At 46.2% G+C, this 15,463-nt stretch overlaps 49 non-coding genes and 1 pseudogene across 49 annotated transcripts; all 50 read right to left on the bottom strand.

Moving 5' to 3' along the window:
- Positions 1 to 68: 68 nt before the first annotated feature.
- LOC123436285 lies at positions 69 to 187 on the bottom strand. Its single transcript, XR_006627516.1, has one exon. It is a non-coding gene; the product is annotated as a 5S ribosomal RNA (ribosomal RNA).
- A 404-nt stretch (positions 188 to 591) lies between these two features.
- LOC123434443 lies at positions 592 to 710 on the bottom strand. The gene has a single exon (XR_006625728.1). It is a non-coding gene; the product is annotated as a 5S ribosomal RNA (ribosomal RNA).
- Positions 711 to 898: 188 nt separating this feature from the next.
- Positions 899 to 1,017, bottom strand: LOC123435630. Its single transcript, XR_006626874.1, has one exon. It is a non-coding gene; the product is annotated as a 5S ribosomal RNA (ribosomal RNA).
- A 182-nt stretch (positions 1,018 to 1,199) lies between these two features.
- Positions 1,200 to 1,318, bottom strand: LOC123437637. Its single transcript, XR_006628812.1, has one exon. It is a non-coding gene; the product is annotated as a 5S ribosomal RNA (ribosomal RNA).
- A 182-nt stretch (positions 1,319 to 1,500) lies between these two features.
- Positions 1,501 to 1,619, bottom strand: LOC123434442. The gene has a single exon (XR_006625727.1). It is a non-coding gene; the product is annotated as a 5S ribosomal RNA (ribosomal RNA).
- A 184-nt stretch (positions 1,620 to 1,803) lies between these two features.
- Positions 1,804 to 1,922, bottom strand: LOC123434441. The gene has a single exon (XR_006625725.1). It is a non-coding gene; the product is annotated as a 5S ribosomal RNA (ribosomal RNA).
- A 200-nt stretch (positions 1,923 to 2,122) lies between these two features.
- Positions 2,123 to 2,241, bottom strand: LOC123436436. The gene has a single exon (XR_006627661.1). It is a non-coding gene; the product is annotated as a 5S ribosomal RNA (ribosomal RNA).
- Positions 2,242 to 2,429: 188 nt separating this feature from the next.
- LOC123434440 lies at positions 2,430 to 2,548 on the bottom strand. The gene has a single exon (XR_006625724.1). It is a non-coding gene; the product is annotated as a 5S ribosomal RNA (ribosomal RNA).
- A 191-nt stretch (positions 2,549 to 2,739) lies between these two features.
- LOC123435098 lies at positions 2,740 to 2,858 on the bottom strand. Its single transcript, XR_006626360.1, has one exon. It is a non-coding gene; the product is annotated as a 5S ribosomal RNA (ribosomal RNA).
- A 187-nt stretch (positions 2,859 to 3,045) lies between these two features.
- LOC123436658 lies at positions 3,046 to 3,164 on the bottom strand. The gene has a single exon (XR_006627871.1). It is a non-coding gene; the product is annotated as a 5S ribosomal RNA (ribosomal RNA).
- A 200-nt stretch (positions 3,165 to 3,364) lies between these two features.
- Positions 3,365 to 3,483, bottom strand: LOC123434438. Its single transcript, XR_006625722.1, has one exon. It is a non-coding gene; the product is annotated as a 5S ribosomal RNA (ribosomal RNA).
- Positions 3,484 to 3,677: 194 nt separating this feature from the next.
- LOC123436794 lies at positions 3,678 to 3,796 on the bottom strand. Its single transcript, XR_006628004.1, has one exon. It is a non-coding gene; the product is annotated as a 5S ribosomal RNA (ribosomal RNA).
- A 190-nt stretch (positions 3,797 to 3,986) lies between these two features.
- On the bottom strand, positions 3,987 to 4,105 carry LOC123434437. Its single transcript, XR_006625721.1, has one exon. It is a non-coding gene; the product is annotated as a 5S ribosomal RNA (ribosomal RNA).
- A 197-nt stretch (positions 4,106 to 4,302) lies between these two features.
- On the bottom strand, positions 4,303 to 4,421 carry LOC123438498. The gene has a single exon (XR_006629636.1). It is a non-coding gene; the product is annotated as a 5S ribosomal RNA (ribosomal RNA).
- Positions 4,422 to 4,603: 182 nt separating this feature from the next.
- Positions 4,604 to 4,722, bottom strand: LOC123436150. Its single transcript, XR_006627385.1, has one exon. It is a non-coding gene; the product is annotated as a 5S ribosomal RNA (ribosomal RNA).
- Positions 4,723 to 4,904: 182 nt separating this feature from the next.
- Positions 4,905 to 5,023, bottom strand: LOC123434436. Its single transcript, XR_006625719.1, has one exon. It is a non-coding gene; the product is annotated as a 5S ribosomal RNA (ribosomal RNA).
- Positions 5,024 to 5,205: 182 nt separating this feature from the next.
- Positions 5,206 to 5,324, bottom strand: LOC123434435. Its single transcript, XR_006625718.1, has one exon. It is a non-coding gene; the product is annotated as a 5S ribosomal RNA (ribosomal RNA).
- Positions 5,325 to 5,497: 173 nt separating this feature from the next.
- Positions 5,498 to 5,602, bottom strand: LOC123433456 (annotated as a pseudogene).
- Positions 5,603 to 5,775: 173 nt separating this feature from the next.
- Positions 5,776 to 5,894, bottom strand: LOC123435821. The gene has a single exon (XR_006627066.1). It is a non-coding gene; the product is annotated as a 5S ribosomal RNA (ribosomal RNA).
- A 194-nt stretch (positions 5,895 to 6,088) lies between these two features.
- Positions 6,089 to 6,207, bottom strand: LOC123435097. The gene has a single exon (XR_006626359.1). It is a non-coding gene; the product is annotated as a 5S ribosomal RNA (ribosomal RNA).
- Positions 6,208 to 6,391: 184 nt separating this feature from the next.
- LOC123434434 lies at positions 6,392 to 6,510 on the bottom strand. The gene has a single exon (XR_006625717.1). It is a non-coding gene; the product is annotated as a 5S ribosomal RNA (ribosomal RNA).
- Positions 6,511 to 6,692: 182 nt separating this feature from the next.
- On the bottom strand, positions 6,693 to 6,811 carry LOC123436793. The gene has a single exon (XR_006628003.1). It is a non-coding gene; the product is annotated as a 5S ribosomal RNA (ribosomal RNA).
- Positions 6,812 to 7,004: 193 nt separating this feature from the next.
- Positions 7,005 to 7,123, bottom strand: LOC123434433. Its single transcript, XR_006625716.1, has one exon. It is a non-coding gene; the product is annotated as a 5S ribosomal RNA (ribosomal RNA).
- A 203-nt stretch (positions 7,124 to 7,326) lies between these two features.
- LOC123434432 lies at positions 7,327 to 7,445 on the bottom strand. Its single transcript, XR_006625715.1, has one exon. It is a non-coding gene; the product is annotated as a 5S ribosomal RNA (ribosomal RNA).
- A 182-nt stretch (positions 7,446 to 7,627) lies between these two features.
- On the bottom strand, positions 7,628 to 7,746 carry LOC123434431. The gene has a single exon (XR_006625713.1). It is a non-coding gene; the product is annotated as a 5S ribosomal RNA (ribosomal RNA).
- A 225-nt stretch (positions 7,747 to 7,971) lies between these two features.
- LOC123434430 lies at positions 7,972 to 8,090 on the bottom strand. The gene has a single exon (XR_006625712.1). It is a non-coding gene; the product is annotated as a 5S ribosomal RNA (ribosomal RNA).
- A 185-nt stretch (positions 8,091 to 8,275) lies between these two features.
- Positions 8,276 to 8,394, bottom strand: LOC123436639. Its single transcript, XR_006627853.1, has one exon. It is a non-coding gene; the product is annotated as a 5S ribosomal RNA (ribosomal RNA).
- Positions 8,395 to 8,567: 173 nt separating this feature from the next.
- On the bottom strand, positions 8,568 to 8,686 carry LOC123438466. Its single transcript, XR_006629606.1, has one exon. It is a non-coding gene; the product is annotated as a 5S ribosomal RNA (ribosomal RNA).
- A 198-nt stretch (positions 8,687 to 8,884) lies between these two features.
- On the bottom strand, positions 8,885 to 9,003 carry LOC123432672. The gene has a single exon (XR_006624244.1). It is a non-coding gene; the product is annotated as a 5S ribosomal RNA (ribosomal RNA).
- A 182-nt stretch (positions 9,004 to 9,185) lies between these two features.
- LOC123434429 lies at positions 9,186 to 9,304 on the bottom strand. Its single transcript, XR_006625711.1, has one exon. It is a non-coding gene; the product is annotated as a 5S ribosomal RNA (ribosomal RNA).
- Positions 9,305 to 9,477: 173 nt separating this feature from the next.
- On the bottom strand, positions 9,478 to 9,596 carry LOC123432405. Its single transcript, XR_006623989.1, has one exon. It is a non-coding gene; the product is annotated as a 5S ribosomal RNA (ribosomal RNA).
- Positions 9,597 to 9,793: 197 nt separating this feature from the next.
- On the bottom strand, positions 9,794 to 9,912 carry LOC123432613. Its single transcript, XR_006624187.1, has one exon. It is a non-coding gene; the product is annotated as a 5S ribosomal RNA (ribosomal RNA).
- Positions 9,913 to 10,106: 194 nt separating this feature from the next.
- Positions 10,107 to 10,225, bottom strand: LOC123434427. Its single transcript, XR_006625709.1, has one exon. It is a non-coding gene; the product is annotated as a 5S ribosomal RNA (ribosomal RNA).
- A 173-nt stretch (positions 10,226 to 10,398) lies between these two features.
- On the bottom strand, positions 10,399 to 10,517 carry LOC123434426. The gene has a single exon (XR_006625707.1). It is a non-coding gene; the product is annotated as a 5S ribosomal RNA (ribosomal RNA).
- A 173-nt stretch (positions 10,518 to 10,690) lies between these two features.
- On the bottom strand, positions 10,691 to 10,809 carry LOC123438201. Its single transcript, XR_006629358.1, has one exon. It is a non-coding gene; the product is annotated as a 5S ribosomal RNA (ribosomal RNA).
- A 194-nt stretch (positions 10,810 to 11,003) lies between these two features.
- Positions 11,004 to 11,122, bottom strand: LOC123436792. The gene has a single exon (XR_006628002.1). It is a non-coding gene; the product is annotated as a 5S ribosomal RNA (ribosomal RNA).
- A 193-nt stretch (positions 11,123 to 11,315) lies between these two features.
- LOC123434425 lies at positions 11,316 to 11,434 on the bottom strand. The gene has a single exon (XR_006625706.1). It is a non-coding gene; the product is annotated as a 5S ribosomal RNA (ribosomal RNA).
- A 203-nt stretch (positions 11,435 to 11,637) lies between these two features.
- Positions 11,638 to 11,756, bottom strand: LOC123434424. The gene has a single exon (XR_006625705.1). It is a non-coding gene; the product is annotated as a 5S ribosomal RNA (ribosomal RNA).
- A 182-nt stretch (positions 11,757 to 11,938) lies between these two features.
- On the bottom strand, positions 11,939 to 12,057 carry LOC123434423. Its single transcript, XR_006625704.1, has one exon. It is a non-coding gene; the product is annotated as a 5S ribosomal RNA (ribosomal RNA).
- A 182-nt stretch (positions 12,058 to 12,239) lies between these two features.
- On the bottom strand, positions 12,240 to 12,358 carry LOC123434422. The gene has a single exon (XR_006625703.1). It is a non-coding gene; the product is annotated as a 5S ribosomal RNA (ribosomal RNA).
- Positions 12,359 to 12,543: 185 nt separating this feature from the next.
- On the bottom strand, positions 12,544 to 12,662 carry LOC123436638. Its single transcript, XR_006627852.1, has one exon. It is a non-coding gene; the product is annotated as a 5S ribosomal RNA (ribosomal RNA).
- A 173-nt stretch (positions 12,663 to 12,835) lies between these two features.
- LOC123438465 lies at positions 12,836 to 12,954 on the bottom strand. The gene has a single exon (XR_006629605.1). It is a non-coding gene; the product is annotated as a 5S ribosomal RNA (ribosomal RNA).
- Positions 12,955 to 13,155: 201 nt separating this feature from the next.
- On the bottom strand, positions 13,156 to 13,274 carry LOC123432671. Its single transcript, XR_006624243.1, has one exon. It is a non-coding gene; the product is annotated as a 5S ribosomal RNA (ribosomal RNA).
- A 182-nt stretch (positions 13,275 to 13,456) lies between these two features.
- On the bottom strand, positions 13,457 to 13,575 carry LOC123434421. The gene has a single exon (XR_006625701.1). It is a non-coding gene; the product is annotated as a 5S ribosomal RNA (ribosomal RNA).
- A 173-nt stretch (positions 13,576 to 13,748) lies between these two features.
- LOC123432403 lies at positions 13,749 to 13,867 on the bottom strand. Its single transcript, XR_006623988.1, has one exon. It is a non-coding gene; the product is annotated as a 5S ribosomal RNA (ribosomal RNA).
- A 194-nt stretch (positions 13,868 to 14,061) lies between these two features.
- Positions 14,062 to 14,180, bottom strand: LOC123432612. Its single transcript, XR_006624186.1, has one exon. It is a non-coding gene; the product is annotated as a 5S ribosomal RNA (ribosomal RNA).
- A 194-nt stretch (positions 14,181 to 14,374) lies between these two features.
- On the bottom strand, positions 14,375 to 14,493 carry LOC123434420. Its single transcript, XR_006625700.1, has one exon. It is a non-coding gene; the product is annotated as a 5S ribosomal RNA (ribosomal RNA).
- Positions 14,494 to 14,666: 173 nt separating this feature from the next.
- On the bottom strand, positions 14,667 to 14,785 carry LOC123434419. Its single transcript, XR_006625699.1, has one exon. It is a non-coding gene; the product is annotated as a 5S ribosomal RNA (ribosomal RNA).
- A 173-nt stretch (positions 14,786 to 14,958) lies between these two features.
- Positions 14,959 to 15,077, bottom strand: LOC123438200. The gene has a single exon (XR_006629357.1). It is a non-coding gene; the product is annotated as a 5S ribosomal RNA (ribosomal RNA).
- Positions 15,078 to 15,271: 194 nt separating this feature from the next.
- Positions 15,272 to 15,390, bottom strand: LOC123437090. The gene has a single exon (XR_006628291.1). It is a non-coding gene; the product is annotated as a 5S ribosomal RNA (ribosomal RNA).
- Between the last annotated feature and the right edge of the window lie 73 nt (positions 15,391 to 15,463).

Below are 15,463 nucleotides of genomic sequence, written 5' to 3'. Positions count from 1 at the left end.
AATGAGGTCATATAGATCACGGTCCCGCGTCATCCTTGGCACGTGGCGCAAAAATATATTTAAAAAGGGGAATGCAACACGAGGACTTCCGAGGAGGTCACCCATCCTAGTACTACTCTCGCCCAAGCACGCTTAACTTCGGAGTTCTGATGGGATCCGGTGCTTTAGTGCTGGTATGATCGCATCCGACATGCAACTATCTATTTGTTCCTTATGCTTGCCCTACTACTACTACTACTACTACTACTACTACTACTACTACTACTACTAGTCGTTGGGTGTCAAGCGCGGTGGGAAAAGTCACACAGTAATCGTCAAAAATAAGAAAACGAGGTCATATAGATCACGTTCCCGCGTCATCCTTGTCACGTGGCGCAAAAATATATTTAAAAAGGGGAATGCAACACGAGGACTTCCCAGGGTGACCCTACTACTACTACTACTACTACTACTACTACTACTACTAGTCGTTGGGTGTCAAGCGCGGTGGGAAAAGTCACACAGTAATCGTCAAAAATAAGAAAACGAGGTCATATAGATCACGTTCCCGCGTCATCCTTGTCACGTGGCGCAAAAATATATTTAAAAAGGGGAATGCAACACGAGGACTTCCCAGGAGGTCACCCATCCTAGTACTACTCTCGCCCAAGCACGCTTAACTTCGGAGTTCTGATGGGATCCGGTGCTTTAGTGCTGGTATGATCGCATCCGACATGCAACTATCTATTTGTTCCTTATGCTTGCCCCTACTACTACTACTACTACTACTACTAGTCGTTGGGTGTCAAGCGCGGTGGGAAAAGTCACACAGTAATCGTCAAAAATAAGAAAATAAGGTCATATAGATCACGCTCCCGCGTCATCCTTGTCACGTGGCGCAAAAATATATTTAAAAAGGGGAATGCAACACGAGGACTTCCCAGGAGGTCACCCATCCTAGTACTACTCTCGCCCAAGCACGCTTAACTTCGGAGTTCTGATGGGATCCGGTGCTTTAGTGCTAGTATGATCGCATCCGACATGCAACTATCTATTTGTTCCTTATGCTTGCCCCTACTACTACTACTACTACTAGTCGTTGGGTGTCAAGCGCGGTGGGAAAAGTCACACAGTAATCGTCAAAAATAAGAAAATGAGGTCATATAGATCACGGTCCCGCGTCATCCTTGTCACGTGGCGCAAAAATATATTTAAAAAGGGGAATGCAACACGAGGACTTCCCAGGAGGTCACCCATCCTAGTACTACTCTCGCCCAAGCACGCTTAACTTCGGAGTTTTGATGGGATCCGGTGCTTTAGTGCTGGTATGATCGCATCCGACATGCAACTATCTATTTGTTCCTTATGCTTGCCCCTACTACTACTACTACTACTAGTCGTTGGGTGTCAAGCGCGGTGGGAAAAGTCACACAGTAATCGTCAAAAATAAGAAAATGATGTCATATAGATCACGCTCCCGCGTCATCCTTGTCACGTGGCGCAAAAATATATTTAAAAAGGGGAATGCAACACGAGGACTTCCCAGGAGGTCACCCATCCTAGTACTACTCTCGCCCAAGCACGCTTAACTTCGGAGTTCTGATGGGATCCGGTGCTTTAGTGCTGGTATGATCGCATCCGACATGCAACTATCTATTTGTTCCTTATGCTTGCCCTACTACTACTACTACTACTATTAGTCGTTGGGTGTCAAGCGCGGTCGGAAAAGTCACACAGTAATCGTCAAAAATAAGTAAATGAGGTCATATAGATCACGCTCCCGCGTCATCCTTGTTACGTGGCGCAAAAATATATTTAAAAAGGGGAATGCAACACGAGGACTTCCCAGGAGGTCACCCATCCTAGTACTACTCTCGCCCAAGCACGCTTAACTTCGGAGTTCTGATGGGATCCGGTGCTTTAGTGCTGGTATGATCGCATCCGACATGCAACTATCTATTTGTTCCTTATGCTTGCCCCTACTACTACTACTACTACTACTACTACTACTACTACTAGTCGTTGGGTGTCAAGCGCGGTGGGAAAAGTCACACAGTAATCATCAAAAATAAGAAAATGAGGTCATATAGATCACGGTCCCGCGTCATCCTTGTCACGTGGCGCAAAAATATATTTAAAAAGGGGAATGCAACACGAGGACTTCCCAGGAGGTCACCCATCCTAGTACTACTCTCGCCCAAGCACGCTTAACTTCGGAGTTCTGATGGGATCCGATGCTTTAGTGCTGGTATGATCGCATCCGACATGCAACTATCTATTTGTTCCTTATGCTTGCCCCTACTACTACTACTACTACTACTACTAGTCGTTGGGTGTCAAGCGCGGTGGGAAAAGTCACACAGTAATCGTCAAAAATAAGAAAATGAGGTCATATAGATCACGCTCCCGCGTCATCCTTGTCACGTGGCGCAAAAATATATTTAAAAAGGGGAATGCAACACGAGGACTTCCCAGGAGGTCACCCATCCTAGTACTACTCTCGCCCAAGCACGCTTAACTTCGGAGTTCTGATGGGATCCGGTGCTTTAGTGCTGGTATGATCGCATCCGACATGCAACTATCTATTTGTTCCTTATGCTTGCCCCTACTACTACTACTACTACTACTACTACTAGTCGTTGGGTGTCAAGCGCGGTGGGAAAAGTCACACAGTAATCGTCAAAAATAAGAAAATGAGGTCATATAGATCACGCTCCCGCGTCATCCTTGTCACGTGGCGCAAAAATATATTTAAAAAGGGGAATGCAACACGAGGACTTCCCAGAAGGTCACCCATCCTAGTACTACTCTCGCCCAAGCACGCTTAACTTCGGAGTTCTGATGGGATCCGGTGCTTTAGTGCTGGTATGATCGCATCCGACATGCAACTATCTATTTGTTCCTTATGCTTGCCCTACTACTACTACTACTACTACTATTAGTCGTTGGGTGTCAAGCGCGGTCGGAAAAGTCACACAGTAATCATCAAAAATAAGAAAATGAGGTCATATAGATCACGGTCCCGCGTCATCCTTGGCACGTGGCGCAAAAATATATTTAAAAAGGGGAATGCAACACGAGGACTTCCCAGGAGGTCACCCATCCTAGTACTACTCTCGCCCAAGCACGCTTAACTTCGGAATTCTGATGGGATCCGGTGCTTTAGTGCTGGTATGATCGCATCCGACATGCAACTATCTATTTGTTCCTTATGCTTGCCCCTACTACTACTACTACTACTACTACTACTACTACTACTAGTCGTTGGGTGTCAAGCGCGGTGGGAAAAGTCACACAGTAATCGTCAAAAATAAGAAAATGAGGTCATATAGATCACGTTCCCGCGTCATCCTTGTCACGTGGCGCAAAAATATATTTAAAAAGGGGAATGCAACACGAGGACTTCCCAGGAGGTCACCCATCCTAGTACTACTCTCGCCCAAGCACGCTTAACTTCGGAGTTCTGATGGGATCCGGTGCTTTAGTGCTGGTATGATCGCATCCGACATGCAACTATCTATTTGTTCCTTATGCTTGCCCCTACTACTACTACTACTACTACTACTACTACTAGTCGTTGGGTGTCAAGCGCGGTGGGAAAAGTCACACAGTAATCGTCAAAAATAAGAAAATGAGGTCATATAGATCACGCTCCCGCGTCATCCTTGTCACGTGGCGCAAAAATATATTTAAAAAGGGGAATGCAACACGAGGACTTCCCAGGAGGTCACCCATCCTAGTACTACTCTCGCCCAAGCATGCTTAACTTCGGAGTTCTGATGGGATCCGGTGCTTTAGTGCTGGTATGATCGCATCCGACATGCAACTATCTATTTGTTCCTTATGCTTGCCCTACTACTACTACTACTACTACTACTATTAGTCGTTGGGTGTCAAGCGCGGTCGGAAAAGTCACACAGTAATCGTCAAAAATAAGAAAATGAGGTCATATAGATCACGGTCCCGCGTCATCCTTGGCACGTGGCGCAAAAATATATTTAAAAAGGGGAATGCAACACGAGGACTTCCCAGGAGGTCACCCATCCTAGTACTACTCTCGCCCAAGCACGCTTAACTTCGGAGTTCTGATGGGATCCGGTGCTTTAGTGCTGGTATGATCGCATCCGACATGCAACTATCTATTTGTTCCTTATGCTTGCCCCTACTACTACTACTACTACTACTACTACTACTACTAGTCGTTGGGTGTCAAGCGCGGTGGGAAAAGTCACACAGTAATCGTCAAAAATAAGAAAATGAGGTCATATAGATCACGTTCCCGCGTCATCCTTGTCACGTGGCGCAAAAATATATTTAAAAAGGTTAATGCAACACGAGGACTTCCCAGGAGGTCACCCATCCTAGTACTACTCTCGCCCAAGCACGCTTAACTTCGGAGTTCTGATGAGATCCGGTGCTTTAGTGCTGGTATGATCGCATCCGACATGCAACTATCTATTTGTTCCTTATGCTTGCCCCTACTACTACTACTACTACTAGTCGTTGGGTGTCAAGCGCGGTGGGAAAAGTCACACAGTAATCGTCAAAAAAAAGAAAATGAGGTCATATAGATCACGGTCCCGCGTCATCCTTGTCACGTGGCGCAAAAATATATTTAAAAAGGGGAATGCAACACGAGGACTTCCCAGGAGGTCACCCATCCTAGTACTACTCTCGCCCAAGCACGCTTAACTTCGGAGTTCTGATGGGATCCGGTGCTTTAGTGCTGGTATGATCGCATTCGACATGCAACTATCTATTTGTTCCTTATGCTTGCCCCTACTACTACTACTACTACTAGTCGTTGGGTGTCAAGCGCGGTGGGAAAAGTCACACAGTAATCGTCAAAAATAAGAAAATGAGGTCATATAGATCACGGTCCCGCGTCATCCTTGTCACGTGGCGCAAAAATATATTTAAAAAGGGGAATGCAACACGAGGACTTCCCAGGAGGTCACCCATCCTAGTACTACTCTCGCCCAAGCACGCTTAACTTCGGAGTTCTGATGGGATCCGGTGCTTTAGTGCTGGTATGATCGCATCCGACATGCAACTATCTATTTGTTCCTTATGCTTGCCCCTACTACTACTACTACTACTAGTCGTTGGGTGTCAAGCGCGGTGGGAAAAGTCACACAGTAATCGTCAAAAATAAGAAAATGAGGTCATATAGATCACGTTCCCGCGTCATCCTTGTCACGTGGCGCAAAAATATATTTAAAAAGGGGAATGCAACACGAGGACTTCCCAGGAGGTCACCCATCCTAGTACTACTCTCGCCCAAGCACGCTTAACTTCGGAGTTCTGATGGGATCCGGTGCTTTAGTGCTGGTATGATCGCATCCGACATGCAACTATCTATTTGTTCCTTATGCTTGCCCCTACTACTACTAGTCGTTGGGTGTCAAGCGCGGTGGGAAAAGTCACACAGTAATCGTCAAAAATAAGAAAATGAGGTCATATAGATCACGCTCCCGCGTCATCCTTGTCACGTGGCGCAAAAATATATTTAAAAAGGGGAATGCAACACAGGTCACCCATCCTAGTACTACTCTCGCCCAAGCACGCTTAACTTCGGAGTTCTGATGGGATCCGGTGCTTTAGTGCTGGTATGATCGCATCCGACATGCAACTATCTATTTGTTCCTTATGCTTGCCCCTACTACTACTAGTCGTTGGGTGTCAAGCGCGGTGGGAAAAGTCACACAGTAATCGTCAAAAATAAGAAAATGAGGTCATATAGATCACGCTCCCGCGTCATCCTTGTCACGTGGCGCAAAAATATATTTAAAAAGGGGAATGCAACACGAGGACTTCCCAGGAGGTCACCCATCCTAGTACTACTCTCGCCCAAGCACGCTTAACTTCAGAGTTCTGATGGGATCCGGTGCTTTAGTGCTGGTATGATCGCATCCGACATGCAACTATCTATTTGTTCCTTATGCTTGCCCCTACTACTACTACTACTACTACTACTACTACTAGTCGTTGGGTGTCAAGCGCGGTGGGAAAAGTCACACAGTAATCGTCAAAAATAAGAAAATGAGGTCATATAGATCACGCTCCCGCGTCATCCTTGTCACGTGGCGCAAAAATATATTTAAAAAGGGGAATGCAACACGAGGACTTCCCAGAAGGTCACCCATCCTAGTACTACTCTCGCCCAAGCACGCTTAACTTCGGAGTTCTGATGGGATCCGGTGCTTTAGTGCTGGTATGATCGCATCCGACATGCAACTATCTATTTGTTCCTTATGCTTGCCCTACTACTACTACTACTACTATTAGTCGTTGGGTGTCAAGCGCGGTCGGAAAAGTCACACAGTAATCGTCAAAAATAAGAAAATGAGGTCATATAGATCACGGTCCCGCGTCATCCTTGGCACGTGGCGCAAAAATATATTTAAAAAGGGGAATGCAACACGAGGACTTCCCAGGAGGTCACCCATCCTAGTACTACTCTCGCCCAAGCACGCTTAACTTCGGAGTTCTGATGGGATCCGGTGCTTTAGTGCTGGTATGATCGCATCCGACATGCAACTATCTATTTGTTCCTTATGCTTGCCCCTACTACTACTACTACTACTAGTCGTTGGGTGTCAAGCGCGGTGGGAAAAGTCACACAGTAATCGTCAAAAATAAGAAAATGAGGTCATATAGATCACGCTCCCGCGTCATCCTTGTCACGTGGCGCAAAAATATATTTAAAAAGGGGAATGCAACACGAGGACTTCCCAGGAGGTCACCCATCCTAGTACTACTCTCGCCCAAGCATGCTTAACTTCGGAGTTCTGATGGGATCCGGTGCTTTAGTGCTGGTATGATCGCATCCGACATGCAACTATCTATTTGTTCCTTATGCTTGCCCTACTACTACTACTACTACTACTACTACTATTAGTCGTTGGGTGTCAAGCGCGGTCGGAAAATTCACACAGTAATCGTCAAAAATAAGAAAATGAGGTCATATAGATCACGGTCCCGCGTCATCCTTGGCACGTGGCGCAAAAATATATTTAAAAATGGGAATGCAACACGAGGACTTCCCAGGAGGTCACCCATCCTAGTACTACTCTCGCCCAAGCACGCTTAACTTCGGAGTTCTGATGGGATCCGGTGCTTTAGTGCTGGTATGATCGCATCCGACATGCAACTATCTATTTGTTCCTTATGCTTGCCCCTACTACTACTACTACTACTACTACTACTACTACTACTACTAGTCGTTGGGTGTCAAGCGCGGTGGGAAAAGTCACACAGTAATCGTCAAAAATAAGAAAATGAGGTCATATAGATCACGTTCCCGCGTCATCCTTGTCACGTGGCGCAAAAATATATTTAAAAAGGGGAATGCAACACGAGGACTTCCCAGGAGGTCACCCATCCTAGTACTACTCTCGCCCAAGCACGCTTAACTTCGGAGTTCTGATGGGATCCGGTGCTTTAGTGCTGGTATGATCGCATCCGACATGCAACTATCTATTTGTTCCTTATGCTTGCCCCTACTACTACTACTACTACTAGTCGTTGGGTGTCAAGCGCGGTGGGAAAAGTCACACAGTAATCGTCAAAAATAAGAAAATGAGGTCATATAGATCACGGTCCCGCGTCATCCTTGTCACGTGGCGCAAAAATATATTTAAAAAGGGGAATGCAACACGAGGACTTCCCAGGAGGTCACCCATCCTAGTACTACTCTCGCCCAAGCACGCTTAACTTCGGAGTTCTGATGGGATCCGGTGCTTTAGTGCTGGTATGATCGCATCCGACATGCAACTATCTATTTGTTCCTTATGCTTGCCCCTACTACTACTACTACTACTAGTCGTTGGGTGTCAAGCGCGGTGGGAAAAGTCACACAGTAATCGTCAAAAATAAGAAAATGAGGTCATATAGATCACACAGTAATCGTCAAAAATAAGAAAATGAGGTCATATAGATCACGGTCCCGCGTCATCCTTGTCACGTGGCGCAAAAATATATTTAAAAAGGGGAATGCAACACGAGGACTTCCCAGGAGGTCACCCATCCTAGTACTACTCTCGCCCAAGCACGCTTAACTTCGGAGTTCTGATGGGATCCGGTGCTTTAGTGCTGGTATGATCGCATCCGACATGCAACTATCTATTTGTTCCTTATGCTTGCCCCTACTACTACTACTACTACTACTAGTCGTTGGGTGTCAAGGGCGGTGGGAAAAGTCACACAGTAATCGTCAAAAATAAGAAAATGAGGTCATATAGATCACGTTCCCGCGTCATCCTTGTCATGTGGCGCAAAAATATATTTAAAAAGGGGAATGCAACACGAGGACTTCCCAAGAGGTGACCCATCCTAGTACTACTCTCGCCCAAGCACGCTTAACTTCGGAGTTCTGATGGGATCCGGTGCTTTAGTGCTGGTATGATCGCATCCGACATGCAACTATCTATTTGTTCCTTATGCTTGCCCCTACTACTACTAGTCGTTGGGTGTCAAGCGCGGTGGGAAAAGTCACACAGTAATCGTCAAAAATAAGAAAATGAGGTCATATAGATCACGCTCCCGCGTCATCCTTGTCACGTGGCGCAAAAATATATTTAAAAAGGGGAATGCAACACGAGGACTTCCCAGGAGGTCACCCATCCTAATACTACTCTCGCCCAAGCACGCTTAACTTCGAAGTTCTGATGGGATCCGGTGCTTTAGTGCTGGTATGATCGCATCCGACATGCAACTATCTATTTTGTTCCTTATGCTGGCCCCTACTACTACTACTACTACTACTGCTACTACTACTAGTCGTTGGGTGTCAAGCGCGGTGGGAAAATTCACACAATAATCGTCAAAAATAAGAAAATGAGGTCATATAGATCACGCTCCCGCGTCATCCTTGTCACGTGGCGCAAAAATATATTTAAAAAGGGGAGTGCAACACGAGGACTTCCCAGGAGGTCACCCATCCTAGTACTACTCTCGCCCAAGCACGCTTAACTTCGGAGTTCTGATGGAATCCGGTGTTTTAGTGCTGTTATGATCGCATCCGACATGCAACTATCTATTTGTTCCTTATGCTTGCCCCAACTACTACTACTACTACTAGTCGTTGGGTGTCAAGCGCGGTGGGAAAAGTCACACAGTAATCGTCAAAAATAAGAAAATGAGGTCATATAGATCACGCTCCCGCGTCATCCTTGTCACGTGGCGCAAAAATATATTTAAAAAGGGGAATGCAACACGAGGACTTCCCAGGAGGTCACCCATCCTAGTACTACTCTCGCCCAAGCACGCTTAACTTCGGAGTTCTGATGGGATCCGGTGCTTTAGTGCTGGTATGATCGCATCCGACATGCAACTATCTATTTGTTCCTTATGCTTGCCCCTACTACTACTAGTCGTTGGGTGTCAAGCGCGGTGGGAAAAGTCACACAGTAATCGTCAAAAATAAGAAAATGAGGTCATATAGATCACGCTCCCGCGTCATCCTTGTCACGTGGCGCAAAAATATATTTAAAAAGGGCAATGCAACACGAGGACTTCCCAGGAGGTCACCCATCCTAGTACTACTCTCACCCAAGCACGCTTAACTTCGAAGTTCTGATGGGATCCGGTGCTTTAGTGCTGGTATGATCGCATCCGACATGCAACTATCTATTTGTTCCTTATGCTTGCCCCTACTACTACTACTACTACTACTGCTACTACTACTAATTGTTGGGTGTCAAGCGCGGTGGGAAAAGTCATACAGTAATCGTCAAAAATAAGAAAATGAGGTCATATAGATCACGCTCCCGCGTCATCCTTGTCACGTGGCGCAAAAATATATTTAAAAAGGGGAATGCAACACGAGGACTTCCCAGGAGGTCACCCATCCTAGTACTACTCTTGCCCAAGCACGCTTAACTTCGGAGTTCTAATGGGATCCGGTGCTTTAGTGCTGTTATGACCGCATCCGACATGCAACTATCTATTTGTTCCTTATGCTTGCCCCAACTACTACTACTACTACTACTACTACTACTAGTCGTTGGGTGTCAAGCACGGTGGGAAAAGTCACACAGTAATCGTCAAAAATAAGAAAATGAGGTCATATAGATCACGCTCCCGCGTCATCCTTGTCACGTGGCGCAAAAATATATTTAAAAAGGGGAATGCAACACGAGGACTTCCCAGGAGGTCACCCATCCTAGTACTACTCTCGCCCAAGCACGCTTAACTTCGGAGTTCTGATGGGATCCGGTGCTTTAGTGCTGGTATGATCGCATCCAACATGCAACTATCTATTTGTTCCTTATGCTTGCCCCTACTACTACTAGTCGTTGGGTGTCAAGCGCGGTGGGAAAAGTCACACAGTAATCGTCAAAAATAAGAAAATGAGGTCATATAGATCACGCTCCCGCGTCATCCTTGTCACGTGGCGCAAAAATATATTTAAAAAGGGGAATGCAACACGAGGACTTCCCAGGAGGTCACCCATCCTAGTACTACTCTCGCCCAAGCACGCTTAACTTCGGAGTTCTGATGGGATCCGGTGCTTTAGTGCTGGTATGATCGCATCCGACATGCAACTATCTATTTGTTCCTTATGCTTGCCCCTACTACTACTAGTCGTTGGGTGTCAAGCGCGGTGGGAAAAGTCACACAGTAATCGTCAAAAATAAGAAAATGAGGTCATATAGATCACGCTCCCGCGTCATCCTTGTCACGTGGCGCAAAAATATATTTAAAAAGGGGAATGCAACACGAGGACTTCCCAGGAGGTCACCCATCCTAGTACTACTCTCGCCCAAGCACGCTTAACTTCAAAGTTCTGATGGGATCCGGTGCTTTAGTGCTGGTATGATCGCATCCGACATGCAACTATCTATTTGTTCCTTATGCTTGCCCCTACTACTACTACTACTACTGCTACTACTACTAGTCGTTGGGTGTCAAGCGCGGTGGGAAAAGTCACACAGTAATCGTCAAAAATAAGAAAATGAGGTCATATAGATCACGCTCCCGCGTCATCCTTGTCACGTGGCGCAAAAATATATTTAAAAAGGGGAATGCAACACGAGGACTTCCCAGGAGGTCACCCATCCTAGTACTACTCTCGCCCAAGCATGCTTAACTTCGGAGTTCTGATGGGATCCGGTGCTTTAGTGCTGGTATGATCGCATCCGACATGCAACTATCTATTTGTTCCTTATGCTTGCCCTACTACTACTACTACTACTACTACTACTATTAGTCGTTGGGTGTCAAGCGCGGTCGGAAAATTCACACAGTAATCGTCAAAAATAAGAAAATGAGGTCATATAGATCACGGTCCCGCGTCATCCTTGGCACGTGGCGCAAAAATATATTTAAAAATGGGAATGCAACACGAGGACTTCCCAGGAGGTCACCCATCCTAGTACTACTCTCGCCCAAGCACGCTTAACTTCGGAGTTCTGATGGGATCCGGTGCTTTAGTGCTGGTATGATCGCATCCGACATGCAACTATCTATTTGTTCCTTATGCTTGCCCCTACTACTACTACTACTACTACTACTACTACTACTACTACTAGTCGTTGGGTGTCAAGCGCGGTGGGAAAAGTCACACAGTAATCGTCAAAAATAAGAAAATGAGGTCATATAGATCACGTTCCCGCGTCATCCTTGTCACGTGGCGCAAAAATATATTTAAAAAGGGGAATGCAACACGAGGACTTCCCAGGAGGTCACCCATCCTAGTACTACTCTCGCCCAAGCACGCTTAACTTCGGAGTTCTGATGGGATCCGGTGCTTTAGTGCTGGTATGATCGCATCCGACATGCAACTATCTATTTGTTCCTTATGCTTGCCCCTACTACTACTACTACTACTAGTCGTTGGGTGTCAAGCGCGGTGGGAAAAGTCACACAGTAATCGTCAAAAATAAGAAAATGAGGTCATATAGATCACGGTCCCGCGTCATCCTTGTCACGTGGCGCAAAAATATATTTAAAAAGGGGAATGCAACACGAGGACTTCCCAGGAGGTCACCCATCCTAGTACTACTCTCGCCCAAGCACGCTTAACTTCGGAGTTCTGATGGGATCCGGTGCTTTAGTGCTGGTATGATCGCATCCGACATGCAACTATCTATTTGTTCCTTATGCTTGCCCCTACTACTACTACTACTACTAGTCGTTGGGTGTCAAGCGCGGTGGGAAAAGTCACACAGTAATCGTCAAAAATAAGAAAATGAGGTCATATAGATCACGGTCCCGCGTCATCCTTGTCACGTGGCGCAAAAATATATTTAAAAAGGGGAATGCAACACGAGGACTTCCCAGGAGGTCACCCATCCTAGTACTACTCTCGCCCAAGCACGCTTAACTTCGGAGTTCTGATGGGATCCGGTGCTTTAGTGCTGGTATGATCGCATCCGACATGCAACTATCTATTTGTTCCTTATGCTTGCCCCTACTACTACTACTACTACTACTAGTCGTTGGGTGTCAAGGGCGGTGGGAAAAGTCACACAGTAATCGTCAAAAATAAGAAAATGAGGTCATATAGATCACGTTCCCGCGTCATCCTTGTCATGTGGCGCAAAAATATATTTAAAAAGGGGAATGCAACACGAGGACTTCCCAAGAGGTGACCCATCCTAGTACTACTCTCGCCCAAGCACGCTTAACTTCGGAGTTCTGATGGGATCCGGTGCTTTAGTGCTGGTATGATCGCATCCGACATGCAACTATCTATTTGTTCCTTATGCTTGCCCCTACTACTACTAGTCGTTGGGTGTCAAGCGCGGTGGGAAAAGTCACACAGTAATCGTCAAAAATAAGAAAATGAGGTCATATAGATCACGCTCCCGCGTCATCCTTGTCACGTGGCGCAAAAATATATTTAAAAAGGGGAATGCAACACGAGGACTTCCCAGGAGGTCACCCATCCTAATACTACTCTCGCCCAAGCACGCTTAACTTCGAAGTTCTGATGGGATCCGGTGCTTTAGTGCTGGTATGATCGCATCCGACATGCAACTATCTATTTTGTTCCTTATGCTGGCCCCTACTACTACTACTACTACTACTACTGCTACTACTACTAGTCGTTGGGTGTCAAGCGCGGTGGGAAAATTCACACAATAATCGTCAAAAATAAGAAAATGAGGTCATATAGATCACGCTCCCGCGTCATCCTTGTCACGTGGCGCAAAAATATATTTAAAAAGGGGAGTGCAACACGAGGACTTCCCAGGAGGTCACCCATCCTAGTACTACTCTCGCCCAAGCACGCTTAACTTCGGAGTTCTGATGGAATCCGGTGTTTTAGTGCTGTTATGATCGCATCCGACATGCAACTATCTATTTGTTCCTTATGCTTGCCCCAACTACTACTACTACTACTAGTCGTTGGGTGTCAAGCGCGGTGGGAAAAGTCACACAGTAATCGTCAAAAATAAGAAAATGAGGTCATATAGATCACGCTCCCGCGTCATCCTTGTCACGTGGCGCAAAAATATATTTAAAAAGGGGAATGCAACACGAGGACTTCCCAGGAGGTCACCCATCCTAGTACTACTCTCGCCCAAGCACGCTTAACTTCGGAGTTCTGATGGGATCCGGTGCTTTAGTGCTGGTATGATCGCATCCGACATGCAACTATCTATTTGTTCCTTATGCTTGCCCCTACTACTACTAGTCGTTGGGTGTCAAGCGCGGTGGGAAAAGTCACACAGTAATCGTCAAAAATAAGAAAATGAGGTCATATAGATCACGCTCCCGCGTCATCCTTGTCACGTGGCGCAAAAATATATTTAAAAAGGGCAATGCAACACGAGGACTTCCCAGGAGGTCACCCATCCTAGTACTACTCTCACCCAAGCACGCTTAACTTCGAAGTTCTGATGGGATCCGGTGCTTTAGTGCTGGTATGATCGCATCCGACATGCAACTATCTATTTGTTCCTTATGCTTGCCCCTACTACTACTACTACTACTGCTACTACTACTAATTGTTGGGTGTCAAGCGCGGTGGGAAAAGTCATACAGTAATCGTCAAAAATAAGAAAATGAGGTCATATAGATCACGCTCCCGCGTCATCCTTGTCACGTGGCGCAAAAATATATTTAAAAAGGGGAATGCAACACGAGGACTTCCCAGGAGGTCACCCATCCTAGTACTACTCTTGCCCAAGCACGCTTAACTTCGGAGTTCTAATGGGATCCGGTGCTTTAGTGCTGTTATGACCGCATCCGACATGCAACTATCTATTTGTTCCTTATGCTTGCCCCAACTACTACTACTACTACTACTACTACTACTAGTCGTTGGGTGTCAAGCACGGTGGGAAAAGTCACACAGTAATCGTCAAAAATAAGAAAATGAGGTCATATAGATCACGCTCCCGCGTCATCCTTGTCACGTGGCGCAAAAATATATTTAAAAAGGGGAATGCAACACGAGGACTTCCCAGGAGGTCACCCATCCTAGTACTACTCTCGCCCAAGCACGCTTAACTTCGGAGTTCTGATGGGATCCGGTGCTTTAGTGCTGGTATGATCGCATCCAACATGCAACTATCTATTTGTTCCTTATGCTTGCCCCTACTACTACTAGTCGTTGGGTGTCAAGCGCGGTGGGAAAAGTCACACAGTAATCGTCAAAAATAAGAAAATGAGGTCATATAGATCACGCTCCCGCGTCATCCTTGTCACGTGGCGCAAAAATATATTTAAAAAGGGGAATGCAACACGAGGACTTCCCAGGAGGTCACCCATCCTAGTACTACTCTCGCCCAAGCACGCTTAACTTCGGAGTTCTGATGGGATCCGGTGCTTTAGTGCTGGTATGATCGCATCCGACATGCAACTATCTATTTGTTCCTTATGCTTGCCCCTACTACTACTAGTCGTTGGGTGTCAAGCGCGGTGGGAAAAGTCACACAGTAATCGTCAAAAATAAGAAAATGAGGTCATATAGATCACGCTCCCGCGTCATCCTTGTCACGTGGCGCAAAAATATATTTAAAAAGGGGAATGCAACACGAGGACTTCCCAGGAGGTCACCCATCCTAGTACTACTCTCGCCCAAGCACGCTTAACTTCAAAGTTCTGATGGGATCCGGTGCTTTAGTGCTGGTATGATCGCATCCGACATGCAACTATCTATTTGTTCCTTATGCTTGCCCCTACTACTACTACTACTACTGCTACTACTACTAGTCGTTGGGTGTCAAGCGCGGTGGGAAAAGTCACACAGTAATCGTCAAAAATAAGAAAATGAGGTCATATAGATCACGCTCCCGCGTCATCCTTGTCACGTGGCGCAAAAATATATTTAAAAAGGGGAATGCAACACGAGGACTTCCCAGGAGGTCACCCATCCTAGTACTACTCTCGCCCAAGCACGCTTAACTTCGGAGTTCTGATAGGATCCGGTGCTTTAGTGCTGGTATGATCGCATCCGACATGCAACTATCTATTTGTTCCTTATGCTTGCCCCTACTACTAGTCGTTGGGTGTCAAGCGCGGTGGGAAA

This window comes from Hordeum vulgare, chromosome 2H (assembly GCF_904849725.1).
Source record: "Hordeum vulgare subsp. vulgare chromosome 2H, MorexV3_pseudomolecules_assembly, whole genome shotgun sequence".
NCBI classification, from domain to species: Eukaryota; Viridiplantae; Streptophyta; class Magnoliopsida; order Poales; family Poaceae; genus Hordeum; species Hordeum vulgare.
The sequence above is the reverse complement of the archived record's forward strand: the minus strand, read 5'-3'. Positions and strand labels throughout refer to the sequence as shown.